Source organism: Podarcis liolepis (assembly GCF_965112155.1).
Source record: "Podarcis liolepis genome assembly, chromosome: 2".
In the NCBI taxonomy this organism is placed as follows: domain Eukaryota; kingdom Metazoa; phylum Chordata; class Lepidosauria; order Squamata; family Lacertidae; genus Podarcis; species Podarcis liolepis.
The window spans coordinates 66000573-66021982 of NC_139555.1; the positions used below are offsets into that span (position 1 = coordinate 66000573).

A 21410-nucleotide genomic window follows, 5' to 3' on the forward strand; every position below is an offset into this window, starting at 1 on the left:
ACTCTACACACTATTCTCCAGAGAATCAAGCAATAAAATCAGTTCATTGTTTAAAAGCATGAAACTTCCTCAGGAAGAAGAGAATACATTCCTATCGCTAAGCTGTAAAGGTGATTTTCATTGGTTGGTTTATGAGAAGTAGCAGTGTTGGGTTTTTTGTTTCTTTGTAGAAGACTGTCACCTGAATAGTTGTATTGTAGTGCACCTGCTCCCTTTCCTTTCACTTCCCTTCTTTCTACTGAAGGGCAGATCAGGTCACCTATCTTGTTGTGGAAACCAGTGGGATATTGTTTAAAATGATGAATTGCACTTCATCCTCACTGAAGAGATAAACCCACAGTAAACTCCTGCAATACAGAGTGATCATATAAAGTTGTGCAGAAACCTGCAAGATGCTGTGGAGACTTCTTCTGAATTATTTTTTGGGGCTAATATGTAACAATACTCCAAACAGTATGCCATATGTTCACAAGCTTTTAAGCCAGATTCTTCAGGCCTTCCCAGATGGTTTTATTTTTGTACAATCATTATACTGTTGTGCAGGTCTCAGATACTTGTGTTTGCACTTCTGATACAAAGACGTTTCATTTTCCCTAGTGTTTTGTCTCCAGTATTTTGTGATGGGGGTAATTTTTCCTTCCTCGTAACCCTGCTGCTATGTCAGTTGCCAGAGAGAGTGGCATGTGGAATGGCATAGGCATTGATGGTCTCCATAACACCACTGATTATCAGTGACAGAACTATGCCTTCCTAATTTTGTGAAGTTTCAAAAGGTTATGTTTCACAAAACAAAAATGTTCAAAGATTGAATGATTAAAATGCACAGCACTCATGCAGTATGTTGTTTTTTTTTTAAAAAATGGGGATATTAAAAAATAGCGAAAAAACAGCAAGTCTATCCCCTCTTGTAGTAGCCCTGTTTTTTTTTTTGGGGGGGGGGTTCCCTTTGTTTTGTTTTTCTTAGGCTGCATTCCACTGCTCACTTAACTAGGAGTAAGCTCCATTGCGCTCAGTAGGACCCCTGTGTACTTGGATTCTGCTGTTAGTTTTTTGTTTGGCCTCTGTGTTATGTTACTCATTCATTTAGTCAATCTTAAAACCACCCTTCATAGTTAGGATCCCAGGATGGTCCACAAAATATAAAACAAATATTTTGAACTTTTTAGTTTAGAAAAAAGGTGAGTGTGGAGGGACATTAACATGGTGTGTAAGTCTAGGCATGGTGTGGATAAAGTAGATAGGGAGAAGTTTGTCCCCCTCTCTCGTCATTGTAGAACACAAGGCCATCCAATGAAACTGAATATTAGAGGATACAGGACAGACAATAGATAGTACTTCCTCACATAGTTAAACTATGGAATTCTCTCACATAAGTTGCAGTGATGGCCATTAATTTGGATGGCTTCAAAAGAGGTTTAGATAGTTCATGGAGGATAAAGGATATTAGTGGCTACTAATCATGATGTCTGTTTTCCCTCTGTCAGAAGCAGGATGCCTCTCAGTACCAGTAGCTTGGAACACAAGTGCCAATGTGTTCAGTTCCTGTTTGTGGTCATCCTGTAGGCATCTGATATGCCACTGTGAGAATAGGATGCTAGACCAGATGGGTGTGCTAAGGATCTTCTTATGGGTTCTACCACTAAACTGTGTCCTAAACCTCATTGCCCACACATGGGCCACTATAGCCTCCATGGCTGCAGCAATGTAGTGATTGGTGGGCTCTGCAAGATTGTAGCACTTTGTTGTGGTCCATTTCAACTCTTCTGATAGGTTGCAAGTTGCACCATGCCTGAGACCTATGGTGAGCCATGCATTGAGTTATTCTAAGGCTCACTTACTCAGTAACTAAGGAGGAAGCCATCAACACAGAGTTCAGAAGAAAATAAAAATAAAAATCATCTACATTTACTGCTGGATTTCAACTATATATACATATTCACGCTATCATGTGATCTTTTGACAGGAATGATCAACGTGTAAAGTTGAAGTCACTTACCACAACAAGGGAAGCATCATCTGCTGTAGGAAATAAAACTTTTTCCAAGGCTTCCCCTTCCCTCTTTTCCTTATGCCTGTTTATCAGCACTTATTACACCCTTGAGCTTTTTCCAGCAGAATGTTTGTTGTGCTCATTAAAATACAATGAGCACTTATTGGGTATAATGAGCACTCATTGTATTTTAATGAGTGGCACCACTGTCCTGTGGTGCTGAACTCATTCAAGCTTTCTGGGGTAGCCTCAGGGATGAAAGAGAAATGCTGAGATGCCTGCACTTTAAAAACATGTAGGACTCTTCAGTTTTACCTGCTTCAGGAATGGCTTTCCACCCATTAATGACTTTTATCTGCAGGTATTCAAGGGCATGGTTTAGTCTGTATCTGACCCACTGCCAGCATTTCCCCTTCCTGCAGTAATTGCATTTAGCCTGACAGAAGGCTTGAACTTTGAGGCTGTCTCCAGAATCTTAACACCTACTTCCTTGTCTGCAGTGTTTGGGTTCCAAGTTGTTTGAGTATCAAGGTGCCTGAGAACCAAGGTACCACTGTAGGTATATCTTACAACAAAATTGAAAGGGTGTGATGCCCTCGCCCTCATGGCTCCCAAAGCGACCCCCCCCCAAAGATGCTTCCTTTGGTGTTGCCCATTCAGTGGTGGCCCTGGCATTGGTGGGCTCACTACCTAATACAGCAGTCCTTTGAGGCCCTGAAGAAATCAGGGCAGAACCTGCTAGCTGAAAACTGCTGAGTCAGGCCTTGCTGGTCCCTCTAGGAAGCCAAACTCTTCCAGAAACCCCACATGTAGAAGACAAGTCAGCAGTAGATGGTACAGCACACTCTGTTTGCATACTCTCTTTACTAGTGTGCAGTCATAGTTGCTCTGAGACAGGTCTGCTTGGGTAGAGGGTGCTTAGAATTTGAACTACTCTCCTTGCTTGACTCTTCTGACCATACATGAAACAGGTTCGAATACCTTCAAGTAGGGTCCTACACAAAATGGGATTTGCATCCCCGTCTCTACTGCTTCCCTGTCAGCACTTCCTTTCCCAAGAGAGAAGGAAACCTCATCTGGAGGAAGCAGACGACAGATGGCAGAAAAATAGTAGAATACATCTCCTTGGCTACAAATGGCATCCTTCACATGTCATTTCCTGCCAAGCACCATGGGCCTGACTACAAGTAGAGTGTGTCATTTACAGTCAGTAAGAGGCTGGTGTTCCCTATGCCCATCAGCTGCCTGTTTCTCATCTTGCTTCCCACAAGAGAAATGTTCCCCTGCCCTTCTTTGGGAAACTGAACTCACAGGGAGTCAGGGAAAGTGGTGGATGTAGTGAGGTTTGCAAAAACATGAAACAGTCTTTTGGGTGTTCAAGTTAAGCATATTTTAAGGCTTTAGGTTTTTTGGGTTGTTTTACTCAAGTATTTATCCTGAATGCTTTAAAGAACCAATTAATCTTCAGAGTAAGGTAGAGGAGGCTCAACCATCCCTTCCTGTGAGACATGGTGAGGTTCAGTGATAGGATCTAAAATAAAAAAATTCCTTCCAGTAGCACCTTAAAGACCAACTAAGTTAGTTCTTGGTACCAAGAACTAACTTAGTTGGTCTTTAAGGTGCTACTGGAAGGAATTTTTTTATTTTGACTATGGCAGACCAACACGGCTACCTATCTGTAACAGGATCTAAAATGTTTCACACGCTGATATCCTTCAATGGATCATTTGTGTTGGTGGTGTAAAACTGATTAAGCATTTTTATTCCACCCAGGAAAATATATCGCTGTTCAAATAAAGAGGTACTTTCTGCACTGGTTTGCAATGCTGAGACCAATTTGCATTTGTGGCATTAAAGAAAACAATAGACATATTAATCACCTGAGTCCTGAATACTGTTTGCAAGCAAACTTTCAAATTAAAAGTACCTGATGAGCAAGGCAAAAAGGAAAAGTTGGAAGCTGCAATCCTTTGGAACATGGAACTAGGCCTCACTGAACTCAGTGGGACTCCCTTCCAAGTAAATATGCACACTGTCAGGCTATCATTTCTATATTAGAGCTGAAATTTATATTTAAATGTTCTTAAATAGAATGCTGATTTGCACTATATAAATGTCAACGGTGGTATTATTATCTTGCTTTATTTCATAGGTGAAAATGAGCTTTGGTTAGGAAGAGTTATTTTTAATACAATTACTCCCTCTTGTGTGTAAACTACCTGCCACGTTTTAATTATGCAAGAACAGTAGGTGAATAATGTAGCGGCAAAGATGGATTGGAGATTAAAAATTCCATCCAGGTCACTTTCTCTAATTATTGAAAGTAATGGGGTTTGTTTTAATTATTTTTTTCATTAAAAATTCCTTCTAAATGAAATACGATCATGGAGCCATTGCTCCCCTGTTAATGATTTCTCTTGGGCTACCTTAAGAATAAATAATATTTTTTATTTGACGGCACTGCCATAGAGGGAAATGCTTCAGTCTTTTAGCTTAAAGTTCTTTCTCCTGTAATAACAGCCAAAATAAATTGGCTAAAACTAGTCAGCTGATGGCATGCACTGAAACCTCTGTACTGGAGCCTCTGTACAGTGGTACCTCGGGTTAAGAACTTCTGGAGGTCCGTTCTTAACCTGAAACTGTTCTTAACCTGAGGTCTATCCATCTGAGCCTTGGTTATATAAAATTCCCAAGCTATATACAGTTATCCTGCCTTCACAAGATTACCATCACATGAAGGAGAGAGCACACCTGTGCTCTCTGGCCCCATCTTCCATGTTATGTCTTTGTCATCTGGCTCAGCTATGTCCAATGTGTTGGGGATGGGTGATTTAGAGCTTGATTACACAGGGTTGTAAATTACATATGGATCCCTCTTAAGTAGAACAGGCTCTCCTCTTCTCTTCAAATTTCTCTTCCATTGTATGGATGGGTGGGGTGAGCTGGGGTGGCAAGAATACAGCAGTGAGGGGCAGAGCCAGCAAAAATGACCATGCTCTACTTCTCGTGTGATGAGGATTTTGTTCTTTGGACTTTTTGTTTTTCTAAATCTCCTCCAATATAGATGCAACGGCCACTCTTTCCTCTAGTGCAATTTTCAGGGCAACCTGAAAATTCTCTTACCTGTTTGCTTATGTTGACTGGTCAAAGGTACGAACATTTGCACAACACACTTGAATATCAGCTTTGTTTAAGCATGTTCTTTTTGTGCAAACCTGAGTATATTTACATTGCAGTCCATAGCTCCACATTGCTATGCAACCTTACATTCAGGTTATCCTGCTCACCTTCTTATATTTTAATTCCTTACAAATATTAGAAGCCTACATCTAATGTCAGATAATAAACCCCTAATCATTCTTGCAGCTTGAATTGTATTGCATGTGAATCTTACCATTTCACAATTCCTCCTTACCTTCTGCCCTTTGATAGAATCTGTAATAAAACCTTTTGCTCCTTGGACAAAGTTAATTTTCACCCACTGGTGATTTTGGTTTAAGATTCTAATACTCATGGGCTGACCACTGTTTGTTCTTATTGTACAGTTACTACCTCTGCAAGAATATTACTGTTATGCATGGGTAGGCAAAAATAAGGCCCAGGGGCTGAATCCAGCCCAATCACCTTATAAATCTGGTCCATGGACGGTCTGGGAATCAGCGTGTTTTTACATGAGTAGAATGTGTGGTTTTATTTAAAATGCATCTCTGGGTTATTTGTGGGGCATAGGAATTCATTCATATTTTTTTTCTTTCCAAAATATAGTCCAGCCCCCCACAAGGTCTGAGGGGCAGTGGACCGGCCCGCTGCTGAAAAAGTTTGCTGACCCCTGCGTTATGCTTAGCTAGCTTTCTTGGGTCAAAACAAAAGGAATACAAACAGCATAATCCCCCAAACCTCCAAGTTAAGATATAGTTATAGTACCTATTTATGTATCTACACATTAAAATTAAAACTCCTGCATACCAATTTTTGATTGAGGCAAGTCTCTAAGTATGTAGAGCCTCTGGACAATGACAGTCCAGGATCATGCCTCTCCTGTGACCTTGGATAACTGATTCCTGCTAGGGCCAAAACTAGTTAAAACATTATTCCCATAATCATGAGCTGTTGTGTGAATTGCTTTAAGTGGGATTGGGTACTTGGATCCATGCTCTGCCCACGATTTACATTTGAATAAAAGCTCCATTCACAGCAACGGAAGCTTTTCTTCCAATCCAGGTAGCACATATTGTGTGGATAGTGTCTTGTCTGGTTTGGCCATTAGAATAATGAGCACTTGCTTAGATCAGTAACGTACAGAATATAGATTGGCATCTACTAATAGATCTCTGGCTGATTTGCAGTAGATCAACAACAGTTTATGGTTTCTAATAATGCAGCAACAAGTAAAATTGCCAATACAGTGGATGCTTGGGTTGCGAACGGGATCCGTGCAGGATGCACGTTCGCAACCTGCAGTGTCCACAACCCGCAGCGTTGCGTCTGCACACATGTAGGTTGTGATTTGGCGCTTCTGCACATGCGTGACCGCCAAAACGCGTTCCAGTACTTCTGGGTTTCAGCAGTCCGTAACCCGAAAAACACAACCTGAAGCGTCTGTAACCCAAGGTATGACTGTAATCATCACCATCATTTGCTGTGGCTCAGCTTATGTGAAATGCTTGCTCTTTGCTTTAATGATCCTTTCCTGTCAAATAGGAGCATTAATTAGTTGCCTTTGACCAGGTTTTGTGCAGCTGTGTTAGAATTTGTGATCTGTGCTAAGTCTGTTGTAGATGGGGGGGGGGGGTATCAGTATATACCTATATGGAGCTTATTGCATATGGAGATTATGAGGATATGGATTATCAGTTAGTGCAAAGCCTATCATTTTACACATTGCACTTGGAAAGTGTATCTTACAGTTAACATTTCCCTTTAACCAAATGAACAAACTCCCTTATGGATTTAAAATTGGTAGGAAACAGGCAGTTGTACAGTAAATGAATACAGCATGCAGGAGGTGCTGTAGAGTCTTCTGCAATATGTCATATGGTGTTGGACATTGATATGAGAAATGCTGATGGGTATGAGATCAGTCTACTATTTCCTATTGATCTACCTGGAAAAATCCACCAATGGATGACCTATTCCATCATAAAGATAGGGGTGTATGTATGTGTGTACATTTATGTACACCAACACACAGCATGAAAATATGTTGAGAGAAGACCTTTAAAGGAACAATTCCTTTAAAGAGAGCTGGCGCCACTCTGGAATATATATAGCTCAGCTGTTCAGTACTAAGAAACTAGAGTGAACAGTAGCTCAAGTTTCATTTATAACATTTTGTACATTCTTCTGTGTCACTTGAAGCATATAGCAGACCCTAAACACCACACAAGACTGGGAATAGACACTGACTGTTTGGAAAGGTGTTTAAGCTGACCTTAAAGAAATAGTGAAAAATGCTTGGATTTTTATTTTATTTTTTAACAGCATGTTAAGGAGACTGGGGCAAAGCAATGTAGCTTTTCAAGAGAAGAAATGTCATGTACCACAGGTTTTGCAGTTTTATTCTTTGCATGCATCCATGGTTAATATGTTGTAAGCAAGCATAATCTCTGTGGATGATCAAATCTGGTTCAAAACAGACATTAGTGGCAGCCCAATGCATTACCCTACAATGATTTTTTATTATTATTATTATTATTATTATTATTATTATTATTAATTATTATACGTGCATACCACCCTATACACGCAGGTCTTAGGGCGGTTCACAGGATAAAATCACGATATAAAAGCACCCTTTATGCACCCTTTTTAAATGTAAAGTGCTGTTTGTCATGTCTTGCTGCTTCCAATGCAAGGACGCAGATGGCACTGTGGTCTAAACCATTGAGCCTCTTGGGCTTGCTGGTCGTAAGGTTGGCAGTTTGAATCCGCACAACGGGGTGAGCTCCCATTGCTTTGTCTGAGCTCCTGCCGACCTAGCAGTTCGAAAGCATACAAGTAAATAAATACCGCTGCAAAGAGAAGGTAAACTGTGTTTCCATGCACTCTGGCACTCGTCACGATCTACCATTGCACCAGAAGCGGTTTAGTCATGCCGGCCACATGACCCAGGAAGCTGTCTGTGGACAAACACTGGCTCCCTTGGCCTGAAAGCGGAGATGAGCGCCACACCCCTTAGTCACATTTGACTGGACTTAACTGTCCAGGGGTCCTTTACCTTTACCTTGCTTCCAGTGCTTGGCATTCATCAACCTTCTTCACTCCTGCTCACTTGTGAAATTGCTGCCTGCTTTTGATCCTGCTTTTGTTGTTTAGTCGTTTAGTTGTGTCCGACTCTTTGTGACCCCATGGACCAGAGCACGCCAGGCACTTCTGTCTTCCACTGCCTCCCGCAGTTTGGTCAAACTCATGCTGGTAGCTTCGAGAACACTGTCCAACGATCTTGTCCTCTGTCGTCCCCTTCTCCTTGTGCCCTCCATCTTTCCCAACATCAGGGTCTTTTCCAGGGAGTCTTCTCTTCTCATGAGGTGGCCAAAGTATTGGAGCCTCAGCTTCACGATCTGTCCTTCCAGTGAGCACTCAGGGCTGATTTCCTTAAGAATGGATAGGTTTTATCTTCTTGCAGTCCATGGGACTCTCAAGAGTCTCCACCATAATTCAAAAGCATCAATTCTTCGGTGATCCTGCTTATTGTCTTCTAAACATTTCTTTATCCCAATATCAAGCTCTGGTCCCCACTTCTTCTTACTATTGGGTAACCAAGTTGTTTTTCATTGTGATGCTTCTGGGTGCTCTGTGATTTATGGCATCTGCCCTATCCCCCCCCCCAACAGATCATCTTTTCTTTTTTGGGGGGGGGGGAATATAATGCCCACATTTTTTTGTGTGGCTTCTTAAAGATCAAACTATGATGGCTAGGGTTCTTTTTAAAAAGCAACAACAATTGAGTGCAGTTTTGTCGTTGTTGTTGTTTAATGAGTAGAAGTGGTTTATTTAATTCCCCCATTCCCCCCAAAATTCTAGTTTTTGTTTTACTACTTTCATGTTACCTGAACTTTCTATACAGGTGTAGGAGCGCATTATACCTGCCCTTAGTTAAGCTGCTGCTTTCCATTTTGAGTGCTCTCTTCATCCCCTCATGGGAAGATAGTAATCATAGGAAGATAGATCTAATATATAAAAATGCTGTTTTGCAAGAGAATGGCACAGTCTGTAGACTGGAAGAATGGGGTGTGAGATGGGCTTGGGATAAAATAAGCCACTGTAGTTGAATTTGAAGATACTGATCTCAGCAATATATAAAATGAGTAGGGGATTGATAAAATTCCATACAGCGTCAAGAATTAGGGGATTAATCTAATTACATGCAAGACAGAAAGAAACAGAGATGTGAGCCTACATTCTGATTCCACTTGCATTGGTTTAAGTGGGAATTAACTCCACAGAATTCAGTTGCCAGAACGATGTGAAAGAGAGAGGATAAGACCTGAGACAAAAAATATCCATTGCTTTGAACTTTACAAATTATGCACATAAAAATGCAGGTATTCTAATTTGGAAGCAGAATAAATACTATCATATACATGAGGAGTCTGAGGGGAAAGTCTTCTAGCTTTTTTGAAATCCATTTTCATCTGGGAATTAATAAAGGGAGTAAAGACCAAGGAAGGGTTGACTTCAATATAAACTCAGAATAGCACAGCGAAAGGTCATTTCTTTAAATATGTTGCCTGGCTGCAACCTCAAGCACCATAGCATTAATTGAAAATAGCTAGCTCTGTTTTTGTTGCTCCCCCACTCTGCCAAAACAGATTAGTTCCTCTTTGTGCCAAACTTTTAAGCTGTCAGGCCTATGGAATCATGGTTTTCAACACTAATGTTAAAAGCAACTGGCAAAATAAATTACATATTTAAGGTAAAGAACACAACTTGATTTTAAAGCCTTAAATGACTGGGTGTCAAATTACCTGAAGGACCTCCTCCTCCCATATATCCCTACCTGCTCCTTCACCAGACGCTTTTCTCCAGATTCCCCTGCCTGATAAATTGAGGCATCTGCCCAGTAGGAAGAACTCTTGGTAGTGGTGGCGCCTCTCTTATGGAACAGCCTCCCCAGAGAGGTTTTCCTGCCTCCTATGTTATGATATTTTTGTGTCAGTGAAAATATTTTTATTCTCCCCAATTTTAAATTTCCAGGGCATTTTAGATTTAGCAACACTTAGTATTTTTCTTCTTGCTGGATTCATTAAGCAGTATGAAAATGTTATGATGATAATGATAATAATATAGGTGTAAGCTCTAAAAACCTTACCAACATGTGACAGAGACAATTTGTTTTGCAAGTTTCTGTCCTGCCCTTCATCATAACCCAGCTCAGGGTGCATAATAACAGTTTGAAATATGATAAACAGAAACACATACTTAAGAGGTATATGAGCTGGTTCATTTTTTATCTGCCCCTGTGCAGGTTGATTACAAATCATACTTCACCACCAGCTGGTGGTAGCCACCAATTGAAATACAACAAGGAGAATGCCCCAGAGCTTGGACACCGTTGCTAAGAAAGACCTCTGAGCTCCTTTCAGAGCTCAGTGTGGTGTAGTGGTTAAGAGCGGTAGTCACGTAATCTGGGAAACCGGGTCCGCGTCTCCGCTTCTCCACATGCAGCTGCTGGGTGACCTTGGGCCAGTCACACTTCTGTGAAGTCTCTCAGCCCCACTCACCTCACAGAGTGTTTGTTGTGGGGGAGGAAGGGAAAGGAGAATGTTAGCCGCTTTGAGACTCCTGAAGGGGAGTGAAAGGCGGGATATCAAATCCAAACTCCTCCTCCTCCTCCTCCTCTTCTTCTTCTTCTTCTTCTTCTTCTTCTTCTTCTTCTTCTTTCATATCATTCAGAGATGGCAATACTGGAAGTGGCTTACCAAATGGTCTCAAAGTCCAGGCAGAAAATATGGGGAGAGTTGACCCAGTTGGGCTGGAGGCTTTATAAGAACAAAAGTATTACCTTGATTTGGGCTCAGTGATGAGCAGGCAGCCAGTGCATTGGTTTCCATATAGTAGCCATTTTAAAAAATTCTGTGCCCACTAATGTTAGAACACATGTCAGTGAAACACAGGGCCAGTGAGTAAAGAAGTAGTAGTGATTTGAAGGCATAGCAAGCATGGAAAGATGACAGAAGCAGCACAGCCAGAGATTTATCAAAATGTGTAAGTCCATATTCAGTATATAGACTTGAATATGTGCCCCTCATACATATAGTACTCAGGTATACTGTTGGCTATTTGCTCCAGCTAAAGCTTCTGTGAAGGCAATGGGGAGGGATGTTATTTTCACCAATCCCCTTTTTTCTTATGTAGCATCTCACTCAACTTCCCACACTTTTCCAAAGGGTCCTTCAACCCTCTGGAGCAGTTCTGGCAGTGCAGGGTGCAGCAGGGGGAAGGAGGAATCAGCAAAAATTGCTCCCCCATCAGTTTGTGAGTAATCAAAAGAGCCTTCTGTGAGTGAAAGGTAACAATTAGATATAACTCAGTATTAGGATTAGGCTCTACAGCCAAAATTACTAGGTTCCACTAAACTTAATGACAGCTTTTCCCTAGCACTGTTTTCTTGAGAGAAAGAGGGGGATTCTGTCCCATAATGAAAGATTACAATGCCAAAAAAATGCATATCAGTCATAATGAGATGTTTGCATACTGGCCCTTTACAATTGCTTGCCCTTTTTGTTTTCACTTGGCCTAATACTAATGCAACAAAACAGTGTGCTACTGAAAGCTGTAGTGAATTAATATAGAGCTTCAGCCTCATAAGGAGTTCAGATCTGTTATGACAAGGGAAGAGAATTATTGTGTGGTGGAGATCACTATTTGCATTGCATTAAGATCCTTAGACCAAGTAAAAATAAAGGCGCAGACCATTATAAAAGGTCAGTGTGCAAACATTCATTCTAATTATTGCTGGAAAAATATATATTTGTAATTGCCGCAACAAATTTGGGATGAAATTATTTCTCTGGCCTTGAGTTAGTGGAAAGGGTTGTGACTTAGCTGAACTAATAAGCAGAGTTGTGTTTTAGATAGCAATAGTTGCTAATAACATACTGTAACATTTCTACAGTAAACGAACTTTATGCCAAGCTGCACTGTAATTTGTTGACAGTACCATAAATGTTGCTGAAGGAACATAGGCCATTTGCGTGGTTATTTAAAAATTGAGTCCAGAAGACCGTAAGAACTACCACTATCCACAAACATCGTTCAGGTAGTCTGTGGCAGGGATACACAACCTGCAGGCCTTCAGATGTTTCTGGACTACAACTCCTATTCGCCCCAGCCAGCATAGCCAGTGGTCAGGGATGGCGGGAGAGGTAGTCCAACAACATCTGGAGGGTGTCTGGTTGTGCACCTCTGGTCTATGGCATGGCCACATGAAATATTCATATTGATTTTACAATTCCAATTCTATATTACAATTGCTACAACAGGCAGAAAAACATATTTAGTCATCTGCCATGAAACTAATTCCAGGCAGCTCCGGGTGGGGGGTAGTTTGGGAACCACTGATGTAGTAGATTACAGCAATCTGTTATATGAAGTTTATAATTACTTGGATAAATGAAAGGCTTCGTCGGAGTAAGTGAATGACAGGCTACCTCAAAACAAACCTCCACATCTTGGGTAATTGCATCTAATTGAGGCCCTCGCAACTGAGAAGCCAGAACAGACAAAATCATTTCCTCTCATAAGGTGAAATGGTCACATTAGGCTTTCAGTTCACTGTGTGATTTTAGATAGACAGACAGGATCTTTCATTGTATACTGTGGTAGTTGCTCATTAATAAGTTATAATAGCCTATGGCTAAACAACTATAAAGATTTTCTGTAAGTTGATCTACTGTCATAAAAGTTTATCTAGTCAAAAGAGATGGGATGTAATTGAACATAATTTAATTCCCAGAGTATTTCCCTATTCTGAACCGGCTTCTATGGCCATTAGTCCTGTTTTCAAGCTATTCAGGTTCTTTTATCTGTATGTGTTTTGCAAAATTGTATTTTCTAGAAGTATACGTAGTTGGCATTCTTCTTTTCAACCTGGGTGCTTGGCTCATCCATAGGTAGATCCTGGAAGCATCAAGATGTATGTTTAAAAGCAGCTCTTAGTGCTGTGAAGGCACTTTAAATTCTCTCTGTAACGTAGGTGTGGGTTACAGCCAATTATATCAGCAGTTTGAACACTGGTAAGTACTGTTTCCCACTGGCTCCCACTGCTCCATAATTGCCACATTTTCCTGCTGCTGGGAAACTAAGCACCCAACACCCACCCAAGATGAGAGGAAGACATCCTGCTTCCATCTCAAGTGCTTGGCTGTGGGGGGCAAGCAAAGGAAGGCAGGAAAGAAAGTTGACAGTAGATCAACTTGTAACCATCTACTTTCCCTGCTCACTGTTTTGTTTTCCTCGTCTGCCCCCCTCACAACCTTTTGCTGTCATCACTGCCTCTCGCTGCTGCTCAGAAAGAGATGAAAGTGGTACAGCCTCCTCCCATGCTGCCTGTGTCCTTCAACAGGAGGGAGGGAGGGCTGAGAAGGCAACCAGCCGGTTCAGAGGCATGCGTCACAGGGCTCAATGTGGCAGCCTTGTGTATCATAAAAAGAGCCTAAATGTGTTCACATTAACGCTAGCCATTTTTAACATATAGATGCACACTTTGAGTTTATCTCTGCAGATGCACTAGGAACGGGTTTCCTATTGCACGGCTGCTTCTAGACTTCTCCTTTCAATAGAGCCATTAGCCAGAATTGCCCACTGCCATGGTCGCAAGGATTCCAGCTTCCTTCCCAGCTTCCGCAGTTGAACAGAAATGTGGTGGAAACATCACTGGACAAAAATTATAAATTGCACATGAATAAAAGGACTTTTTCTAATGTTTAACTATGGATTGCAAAAAGGAACCCAAAACCCATGTTTCTGCATGGTTTATTAATGCCCTCGATTATATAAAAAAGCAATCAGTGCTGTCAGTGCCAGTCTTATTAATGTGAGGATTCTAACATTTTTCATCATAAGATGAACCATGTGGCTTTGTTTTCATGTAACACTAAACCAAACAATGACTTAGTGTAAGTGAAAAAATGTGCATGTTCCCAGAGCCTATATTGTTGCCCCTGCAATCCCTGTTCTCAGTCTTTGCGCTGCTTGGCTATCTGGGGCTAAGCCCTCGATTGGCCTAGAATTGTGTGTGAACACAGGCTTGTGGCTTGTCTCCTCACAGACAAACAATGAGTGGTAAATCAGCAACAAAACTTGGGAACAACTTATGGTTTCACTGGAGTGAGCCAGACTATCAGACCAGGTTCAGACATAATGCTATCAAAGCATGTATTAATCATGGGTAGCATGACAGTAGTTGGACCAGGAGAACACTGCTGTAGCTACAGTATTCACTCTGGGAACTCACATGTTTTAGGTGGCGCTGTGGTCTAAAACACTGAGCCTAGGGCTTGCTGATCAGAAGGTCAGCGGTTTGAATCCCCGCGACGTGGTGAGCTCCCGTTGCTTAGTCCCTGCTTCTGCCAACCTAGCAGTTCAAAAGCACATCAAAGTGCAAGTAGATAAACAGGTACCACTCCGGCAGGAAGGTAAACGGCGTTTCTGTGTGCTGCTCTGGTTCACCAGAAGCAGCTTAGTCATGCTGGCCACATGACCCGGAAGCTGTACACTGGCTCCCTCAGCCAATAAAGCAAGATGAGCGCTGTAATCCCAAGGTCGTCTGCGCCTGGACCTAACAGTCAGGGGTCCCTTTACCTTTACCTTTATGTGCAAACTAGGTTGATGTGAGTAGCCTAAACTGGTGAATCAGCCCTGGAAACTAGTTATTTAAAGCTGTATGTGGAGAAAACAATTGCTATTTTTCACACTTAAGACCTATTATTATAAAATCATATTATTGAAGATACACAAAAACAGGATATAAAGTTCATACTTAGCAGCTTTTATTTTTATTCTTTCAAAAAAATATTTCCAGGGTGGTGGCTTTTTTTTAATGATATTTTTTCTGTTAAACCTCCCACCTTAGAAACTGCTATATATCAAGTGGGATGCTGACATTGATATTGTCTTGTTGTATATGAACTAATTAACTTTGCAAGTTCGGGACAATATCTATACCCTGTCATCTGTCAATCTGTACAGTAATCAAATGACAGCAGAGTAATTATGTTCTCCTCCCACAGGCCTTATGTTACGGCTGAATGGATGTGAGGCAATGCATCTCCATGTGGCTCAATGCACTACTGTGCTCTCATTGCCCAGCAATATGGCTCAATAATGTCAATAACAACAACTATATCTCCTTCAGTCATTTTTCTTTTGCATATAAGTCAATGTTTATGTGCCAATTCAGCTTTAACTATACGGGCCTTTGTTGGCAAGGTGATGTCTCTGCTTTTTAAGATGCTGTCTAGGTTTGCCATCGCCTTTCTCCCAAGAAGCAGGCGTCTTTTAATTTTGTGGCTGCTGTCACCATGGCAGTGATCATGGAGCCCAAGAAAGTAAAATCTCTCACTGCCTCCATTTCTTCCCCTTCTATTTGCCAGGAGGTGATGGGACCAGTGGCCATGATCTTCGTTTTTTTGATGTTGAGCTTCAGACCATATTTTGCGCTCTCCTCTTTCACCCTCATTAAAAGGTTCTTTAATTCCTCCTCACTTTCTGCCATCAAGGTTGTGTCATCTGCATATCTGAGGTTGTTGATATTTCTTCTGGCAATCTTAATTCCGGCTTGGGATTCATCCAGCCCAGCCTTTCGCATGATGAATTCTGCATATAAGTTAAATAAGCAGGGAGACAATATGCAGCCTTGTCGTACTCCTTTCCCAATTTTGTTCCATATCCAGTTCTAACTGTAGCTTCTTGTCCCACATAGAGATTTCTCAGGGGACAGATGAGGTGATCAGGCACTCCCATTTCTTTAAGAACTTGCCATAGTTTGCTGTGGTCGACATAGTCAGTGAAGCAGAAGTAGATGTCTTCCTGGAACTCTCTAGCTTTCTCCATAATCCAGCGCATGTTTGCAATTTGGTCTCTGGTTCCTCTGCCTCTTCTAAATCCAGCTTGCACTTCTGGGAGTTCTCAGTCCACATACTGCTTAAGCCTGCCTTGTAGAATTTTAAGCATAGCCTTTCTAGTGTGTGAAATGAGTGCAATTGTGCGGTAGTTGGAGCATTCTTTGGCACTGCCCTTCTTTGGGATTGGGATGTAGACTGATCTTCTCCAATCCTCTGGCCACTGCTGAGTTTTCCAAATTTGCTAGCATATTGAGTGTAGCACCTTAACAGCATCATCTTTTAAAATTTTAAATAGCTCAGCTGGAATATCTTCACTTCCACTGGCCTTGTTATTAGCAGTGCTTTCTAAGGCCCACTTGATACTGAGTACTGTACCTTAAACCTGGAAAGTGCCCTGGCCCTGGTTTATTCATTATGCTGATTAAGTTGTACAATAGCTCGCCCTCTAAATTGCAGACCCAGGAATGGCACATTTTTTTAATGGAAATGCCCATATACAGCATGTGAACCAAGCTTCTTTAAAGTTTCCTATAGGGCAGAATGGTCTTGGAACAGCATAATCATTTCCCCAACTTTAAGAAAATAATGCTGATAGTCTGATCATCCTGAAGTGTCTGTCCCACTCAGGATTCCAGGTTGAGTAGATGAGAGCAAGGTGTGGGACTTCTACATTCTGAGGATAATAGAATATCAGCATAATGTCCTAAATCTAATGTGATCTGGTGCTGGTGCACATGTCAATGATTTGGGCTTGGTATTTCAGCGTAAGAGAACAGTTGGACTGTTGTTCTCTTTAGTTCCTTTTAGCCTCCATGTTTTCAGGCAGGAGGTGCCATAGAGCAGAGCTTTCCAAACTTTTCATGTTGGCAGCACACTTTTTAGACACACCACTTCACGACACAATACTTCAGTTTTACTGGCAAGCCAGAGGTTAAACTAACCCCTTATAAGAGTGTTCGCGTGACACACCTGCACACCACAGCAGACACACTAATATGTTGTGACACACAGTTTGGAAAGCTCTGCCACAGAGTGAACCTGGGACTTTTTGCATGTGTTGTGCCAGTGAGTTATGGCCGTTCCCCAGCTTGTTAAGAGTTCACTATCATATAATTTTTATTAATGCATTTTGTGCACACATTTCCATCAGCAAGTATTTTGAAATAGCTGCAGTGGAGGTGGAAATTAGAAGTGTCATTATTGTTGTTTTTCATTTCTTCTTGGAAATCAACATATAAATTGCCCATGTTGCCATCTAGCTTATATTTATTTTGGGGAAATGACAGCTTGGAGAGTTTGGATCCTTTAAGACAATGATACATGATTAACTGGAAAGTTTCTGTCATTCATAACCTCGGGCTATTTTAGATGTCTGAAAATTTGAATGGATTTTTTTATGCTTAAAGAAGGAGAGGCGGAGAGGAGCAGAAGCATCTGCTTGCTTTTCAGGTGAATTCCACTCAGAATGATAAATTATGTCTGAATTGAACCAAAGTGTTCTTAATGGCTCTAGTCAAAAGGCCTATTACAAGATGTCTAACTTGGTTATATTCCTTTCTGCTTTAAAATGTTGATCATTAAGTATTTTATAGCTAAAGTGATATGAATTTAAAGGACACTTTGCTTAAAGGTTAGCCAAACGCCAAATATCTGAATTGAGAAAAATGGAAGTGTGGGTGACTTTTATGCTCTTGAGCTGTTCAAAGGAGTGTAGTCCTTTAAGAGGACTTTAATATTATGCGTATAGCACCAGCTGACCTGTTAAGAACTGAGGAGCAAGTAGGATAGTGGTCTAGGGGTTGAAATAAGACCATTACTCAACTGGTACTAGTGTTTTTTTGGGGGGAGTGATTGTGTGACTCGCATTTAGATCATGTCATAGAAGCAGCTTCAACAGAAAAAAAGCAGATGGGTTGGATCCAGAATTGTGCAAGTAGAAATCTCTTGACACAAAAGGACCTTCTTGCTCCTTCCTCCCCACGTCATCTCACCTCAGTCCTGAGGGATGGGGGATTCTAGACCCAGAGGTTGAGGGAACTGCAACAGAAGAAGAGGCTTGTGAGGCACTGAGTTCTGTCAGATTTACTTTCTGTTAAGCATGATGTTGCGTAAAGTGAGGAGGCCATGAATGGCAAGACATGAGTTTCTCCTAAACACAGCAGAGAGCTGCTGTAGAAACTAAGTGATGTAGATACTTTGTCACTGGCTTTCTTTCTTTCTTTCTTTCTTTCTTTCTTTCTTTCTTTCTTTCTTTCTTTCTTTCTTTTCTACCGTTTTTAAAAAAATCCGCGTTTATTCTTTGCATGACAATGCTCTTGGTAATCCAGGTGCCCATCGGGTATTCTGAACATACTTCGTTCCCAGTCATTTTGACATGGCATAATGTGCATTCCTGTCAGTATTTGCAGACACCTGGCTCCCTGAGAGTAGTCCTACTATGCTTGTTCTTCTTTTACTTCTGATTGGTCAGCATGTTGTTGATGAATGGAGTATTCCTCTAAGCTGAGAGTGTTCACTGTCAATATTTCATTGTCATTATTTTCCTCATATTACGTCTTGCATGGAAATGACCCTTGTTCAGTAAACATGGAGACTTCCATGGATTTCTGTAAATGTTAGATGAGGCATAGGGCGTCGTCTTCAGGGATGTGAATTAAGGCAGCAGTTTGTGTGTGCTGCGTTGTTTCTTCATTTTATTTAAATTTCAGCACAATTATCACAGCCTGTATTTCTTTGCGTTTCATTCCACTCTGACCTCACTGCTAGCTTTATCTCCCCCTCTACACACGTGTGTATGTTGTTATATTAGGAGCAGGTGTTGCCTTGCCTTGCCAACTGCTTCTGTGTGTATAATATTCCAACTTGAAATAACATTCCATGTCTCTGATAAAATGGACTCTGCTCCACAAAAGCTTATGCCATAATGAATGTGTTAGTCTTTCAGGGGTGTTTCCCCTCCTTCCTTTAACATACAGTGGTACCTCGGGTTACATACGCTTCAGGTTACATATGCTTCTGGTTACACACTCCGCTAACCCAGAAATAGTGCTTCAGGTTAAGAACTCTGCTTCAGGATGAGAACAGAAATCATGTTCCAGCGGCGCGGCGGCAGCAGGAGGCCCCATTAGCTAAAGTGGTGCTTCAGGTTAAGAGCAGTTTCAGGTTAAGTACGGAGCTCCGGAACGAATTAAGTACTTAACCCGAGGTACCACTGTACTAGCAAGCTTGCCACTCTGGAAATTTCCCTAGCATTTGGTAACATAGTTTCTTCATTTTTAGACATCAGTTTGTCTGTTGTGGTTTCTGTGACCTTTGTGATCTCTGCACCCTGGAAAAGGATGATTTTCGCTGAGCATGAATTTCAAGAGCCATGCCCTTCTTGCACCTCCTGACTCATCAGCCCTATTGACCTCAAAAAAGACCATTTTGCAAATTGCCTTAGATTTAAGATATGCAGTAAGTCTTTTCTAAAGACTTAAACGAAGAAATATTTGAGCGAATTTTAAGAATCAAGAAAGGGCCGCAATGTGCACATTTGTACTGACCCTCTACTTTTGCAAAGTGATGCCTGAGGGACTGGGGACAATGGCTGCTTGTTTTAAAATATATACAGTATCAGGACATCAAATGTAAATAGAACTTGACCATGTACTAATATGCACTGAAATTTGTCCCCAAGGCCATAAGCATAGAAACTCAAATTAAACAAATGAGACTAATTTTTACTGACATGCATAAAGAACATAAGATATGTATACCACAAACTTTCTTTCAGCACACATGCTTAGGCTAGCTCTTCGGTTTGAGATTTGCTCCATGATAGGGTTGCCATATTTCAAGAGGTAAAATCTGGACACAAAAAGTTGTTAAAGCTTTTTTAGGGCAATCGCCCAATAGCCCTCTGTTGCCACTGAGCCTGAACTGAGCCGCCTGCCTGTGCACACAACTTTTTAAAACTCCAAATCTAGGACATTTGCTTTAAAATGTAAAATCCCCCCCCCCGATGTGCATGTAGGACCCCCCAAAGAGGACATGTCCGGGAATTTCCGGACATATAGTAACCCTACTCCATGACAACAATACATTGGTTCAAGTATATCACTAAGCTATAGCTGAGCATTGAGAACAATTCTGTCCTCCAGCCCCAGCCCCGCTCTCACATTCCGCCTGTTTCTTTGGCCTGGCTGTGCAGAAGCTTTCGTTTCTATTTTTGATTAGCCAAAGTTTGTTCTGCCATCCAAACCCAGAAAAACTGTGGTTAATCTTAATAATGGATTGGGGAAATAAGCCTGTTTCAGCTATTGTTTATGAAGCTGGTTTACCCTTCCAGCCTAACACAGACATCGGTTGTTGAGTGTATCAAGAAAATAGAGACATTGTTTCCTCGAAATGCCTCTTCTATTATGATTCCTGTTGCAACACATACATATGCCACTTCAAAACAAATAATATATGCTTTTTTCTTTACAGCTAATTAATGCACATTTAATTAGTGAATTGTTTAATCAACTGCACTGCATATGATTGACCGACTCCCAATTTCTTTAATCAGGTCACAGCTCTAGGTTTTATATTAATTTTTTGTTCATGATTTTCTGCATACTTACGGTTGCTAGTACTGTATTATATGAAATCTCTCCTCCATCAATGCTAATTAATTTTAATGTTTCCTGGTTGACTTCATTTCTGCTATAGATATAGCAAAACCCACATTACCTTTAATTATCTATGTACAATAAAGTATTCATATCTTGCGCCAAGTACATCAAGTTTGAATATATTGCCACTCATGTTTTAATAAGATTTTGCTCAAGAAGGGTATATACAAAAAGAATTTGTTTCATATTGGAAGATGAGAGCTATGCAAGTTTATTTGGAAATAATGAGACAATCTGAAATTAACTGTATAGGTGTAAAAAGCATAAAGGACAATTGATTGTGCATGCAGTACATAATAGGAAAAATAAAAATGTTGTATTATTCCAGTTTGATTTTGCATTATGTGCTTGTGAATGTCTTAAAGCCATAGCAGTTGTTTCCAGCATTAGGTCTCCTTTAGAAGACACACTTTTAAAGTGTTCCAAATTAAAATTAACAGTAGAGTACTGTCATGTTCATTTGAAGCTTACATTGTCTTCCAACAAAAGTCCAGATAAGAAAGTTATGGTGGGCACTAGTACCTCTGTACCCTTCAGCCCCTGTCTTCTTCCCATACTCTCATATTCTTCTTAGTGGCTGCCATTTTAGCTGGATACTCTCCAGTTTCTTTAGTCATTGGCTCAGTCATTTATAACATGGAACCTGCTCCCTCTTGCTTCTGTCATTCTTCCAATTCCTGGTATCCCACATTTGGT

The 21410-nt window shown here is 41.0% G+C and overlaps 1 protein-coding gene across 2 annotated transcripts in view; it reads left to right on the forward strand.

The window, feature by feature from the left end:
* The window catches only part of SGCD (sarcoglycan delta), a 398371-nt gene that overhangs the window by 226068 nt on the left and 150893 nt on the right, over positions 1-21410 (forward strand). The window lies entirely within an intron of this gene.